We start from the raw sequence: 4,332 nt of genomic DNA on the forward strand, positions 1-4,332 counted from the left end.
AGCTTTAAGACATAGTTACTAAATACTAATGATCATGTAATAAGACACAAACATAGATAAGCACTTAACATAAAGAAAACGAAAAACAGAAAATTAAAGAACAAGGAACGGGTCCACCTTAAGGATGGTGGCGTTTCCTTCCTGAGGAACCAATGATGTCCTTGAGCTCTTCTATGTCTCTTCCTTGTTTTTGTTGCTCCTCCCTCATTGCTCTTTGATCTTCTCTAATTTCATGGAGGATGATGGAGTGATCTTGATGTTCCACCCTTAGTTGTCTCATGTTGGAACTTAGTTCTCCTAGGGAGGTGTTGATTTGCTCCCAAAAATTATGTGGAGAAAAGTGCATCCCTTGAGGCATCTCAGGGATTTCTTGGTGATGAGCTTCTTCATGCGTCCCTTGAGATCCATGAATAGGCTCCCTTGTTGGATCCATCCTTTTCTTAGTGATGGGCTTGTCCTCATCAATGAGGATATCTCCCTCTATGTCAATCCCAGCCGAATTGCATAGATGGCAAATGAGGTGAGGAAAGGCTAACCTTGCCATAGTGGAGGACTTGTCAGCCACCTTGTAGAGTTCTTGAGGTATAATCTCATGAACCTCCACTTCCTCCCCAATCATGATGCTATGGATCATGATGGCCCGGTCTATTGTAACTTCAGACCGGTTACTAGTGGGAATGATTGAGCATTGAATGAACTCCAACCATCCTCTAGCTATAGGCTTAAGGTCCAGTCTTCTCAGTTGAACCGGTTTGCCTTTTGAGTCAATCTTTCATTGAGCTCCTTCCACACATATGTCCATGAAGACTTGGTCTAACCTTTGATCAAAGTTGACTCTTCTCGTGTAGGGGCGTGCGTTCTCTTCCATCATTGGCAAGTTGAATGCCAACCTCACATTTTCTGGACTAAAATCTAAGTATTTCCCCCGAACCATGGTGAGATAATTCTTTGGGTTCGGGTTCTTACTTCGATCATGGTTCCTAGTGATCCATGCATTAGCATAGAACTCTTAAACCATTAGAATTCCGACTTGTTGGATGGGGTTTGTTAGAACATCCCAACCTCTTCTTTGGATCTCATGTCGGATCTCCGGATACTCATTTTTCTTGAGTTTGAAAGGGACCTCGGGGATCACCTTCTTCTTGGCCACAACATCATAGAAGTGGTCTTGATGGGCTTTGGAGATGAATCTTTCCGTCTCCCATGACTCGGAGGTGGAAGCTTTTGTCTTCCCTTTCCCTTTTCGAGAGGATTCTCCGGTCTTAGGTGCCATCGATGGTAATGGAAAAACAAAAAGCTTATGCTTTTACCACACCAAACTTAGAATATTGCTAGCCCTCGAGCAAGAGAAGAAAGAAAAGAAGAAGAAGAAGAAGATATGAAAGAGAGGGAGAGAGGGTGTGTTTCAGCCAAGAAGGGGATGAGAGGGTTGTGTTGTATGAGAATGAAGAAGAATGGAGATGTTTATATAGTGGAGGGAGAGGGGTTAAAGTTCGGCCATATGGGGTGGGTTTGGGTGGGAAAGTGATTTTGACTTTTGAAGGTAGGTGGGGTTTATGAGGTAGGTTTATGGGGAAGAGTAGATGGATGTGAGTGGTGAATGGGTAATAGGGAAGAGAGAGATTGAGGTGATTGGTGAAGGGTTTTGGGGAAAGGTGTTTATTGGGAAGAGAGGATGAATAAGAAGAGGGGAGAGTATGAGTGGGGGTAGGTGGAGATCCTGTGGAGTCTACAGATCCTGAGATGATCCTGTGGGGTCCACAGATCCTGAGGTGTCAAGGATTTACATCCTTGCACCAATTAGGCATGTAAAATGCCTTTGCATGCAATTATGGCATTTAAACGCCGAATTGATGCTTGTTCTGGGCGTTCAACGCCCAGATGCAGCATGTTTCTGGCGTTGAACGCCAGTTCTATGCTTGTTTCTGGCGTTCAGCACCAGCTTTCCTCAGGGTGCATTCCTGGCGTCTGAACGCCAGGATGTTGCTTGTTTCTGGCGTTCAACGCCAGATCCATGCTCTGCTCTGGCATTGAACGCCAGCCAGATGCTCCTTACTGGCGTTTAAACGCCAGTAAGTCCTTCCTCCAGGGTGTGATTTTTCTTCTGCTGTTTTTGATTCTGTTTTTAATTTTTATATTTAGTTTGTGACTCCACATGATCATGAACCTAAGAAAACATGAAAGAGCAATAAGAATGAAAATAAAATTAGATAAATAAAAATTGGGTTGCCTCCCAATAAGCGCTTCTTTAATGTCAACAGCTTGACATTGGGCTCTCATGGAGCCTCACAGATGTTCAGAGCATTGTTGAGACTTTCCAACACCAAACTTAGAGTTTGGATATGGGAGTTCAACACCAAACTTAGAGTTTGGTTGTGGCCTTCCAACACCAAACTTAGAGTTTGACTGTGGGGGCTCTGGTTGACTCTGTAGTGAGAGAAGCTTTTCATGCTTCCTCTCCATGGTTGTAGAGAGAGATCCTTGAGTTTTAAACACAAGGTTGTCCTCATTTAGTTGAAGGATCAATTCTCCTCTGTCCACATCAATCACAACTCTTGCTGTGGCTAGGAATGGTCTTCCAAGGATGATGGATTCATCCTCATCCTTCCCAGTATCTAGGATTATGAAATCAGCAGGGATGTAAAGGCCTTCAACCTTTACTAACATGTCCTCTACTTGTCCATAAGCCTATTTTCTGGAATTGTCTGCCATCTCTAATGAGATTCTAGCAGCTTGTACCTTAAAGATTCCCAGTTTTTCCATTACAGAGAGTGGCATGAGGTTTATTCCTGACCCCAGGTCACATAGAGCCTTCTCAAAAGTCATGGTGCCTATGGTACAAGGTATTAGGAACTTTCCAGGATCCTGTTTCTTCTGAGGCAATGTCAGTTGATCCAGATCACTCAGTTCATTGATGAGCAAGGGAGGTTCATCTTCCCAAGTCTCATTACCAAATAGTTTGGCATTCAGCTTCATGATTGCACCAAGGTACTTGGCAACTTGCTCTTTAGTAATATCCTCATTCTCTCAGAAAAAGAATACTCATCAGAGCTCATGAAGGGCATAAGGAGGTTCAATGGAATCTCTATGGTCTCTAAATGAGCCTCAGATTCCTTTGGTTCCTCAAAGGGAAACTCCTTGTTGATCACTGGACATCCCAGGAGGTCTTCCTCCTTGGGATTCACGTCCTCCCCTTCCTCCTTGGATTCGGCCATAATGGTTATATCAATGGCCTTGCAATCTCTCTTTGGATTCTCTTCTGTATTGCTTGGGAGAGTACTAGAAGGGGTTTCAGTGATCTTCTTACTCAGCTGGCCCACTAGTGCCTCCAAATTTTTGATGGAGGACCTTGTTTCATTCATGAAACTTAGAGTGTCCTTAGATAGATCAGAGACTATATTTGCCAAGCTAGATGGATTTTGCTCAGAACTCTCTATCTTTTGCTGAGTGGATGATGGAAAAGGCTTGCTATTGCTAAACCTGTTTCTTCCATCATTATTAAAGACTTGTTAAGGCTTTTGTTGATCCTTCCATGAGAGATTTGGGTGATTTCTTCATGAGGGATTATAGGTGTTTCCATAGGGTTCACCCATATAATTTACCTCTGCTATTGCAGGGTTCTTAGGATCATAAGCTTCTTCTTTAGAAGATGCCTCATGAGTATTGTTGGATGCAGCTTGCATTCCATTCAGACTCTGAGAAATCATATTGACCTACTGAGTCAATAGTTTGTTCTGAGCCAATATGGCATTCAGAGTATCAATTTCAAGAACTCCGTTCTTCTGAGGCGTCCCATTACTCACAGGATTCCTCTCAGAAGTGTACATGAACTGGTTATTAGCAACCATGTCAATGAGTTCTTGAGCTTCTGCAGGCATTTTCTTTAGGTGAATGGATCCACTTGTAGAAGTATCCAATGACATCTTAGCTAATTCAGACAGACCATCATAGAATATATCCAGAATGGTCCATTCTGAAAGCATGTCAGAAGGACACTTTTTGGTCAGTTGCTTATATCTCTCCCAAGCTTCATAGAGGGATTCACCTTCTTTCTGTCTGAAGGTTTGAACATCCACTCTAAGCTTACTAAGCTTTTGAGGAGGAAAGAACTTGGCTAAGAAAGCCGTGACCAGCTTATCCCAAGAGTTCAGGCTATCTTTAGGTTGAGAATCTAACCATATTCTAGCTCTGTCTCTCACAGCAAACGGGAAAATCATGAGCCTGTAGACTTCAGAATCTACTCCATTAGTCTTAACAGTATCACATATCTGCAAGAATTCAGTTAGGAACTGAAAAGGATCTTCAGATGGAAGTCCATGAAACTTGCAGTTT

General features: G+C 42.8%; 1 non-coding gene across 1 annotated transcript; it reads left to right on the plus strand.

The window, feature by feature from the left end:
- Positions 1–3,977: 3,977 nt before the first annotated feature.
- LOC148556230 (small nucleolar RNA R71) lies at positions 3,978–4,085 on the plus strand. The gene has a single exon (XR_015887590.1). It is a non-coding gene; the product is annotated as a small nucleolar RNA R71 (small nucleolar RNA).
- Positions 4,086–4,332: the final 247 nt, after the last annotated feature.

Source organism: Arachis ipaensis, chromosome B6 (genome assembly GCF_059453495.1).
Source record: "Arachis ipaensis isolate K30076 ecotype BB chromosome B6, ASM5945349v1, whole genome shotgun sequence".
NCBI lineage: Eukaryota > Viridiplantae > Streptophyta > Magnoliopsida > Fabales > Fabaceae > Arachis > Arachis ipaensis.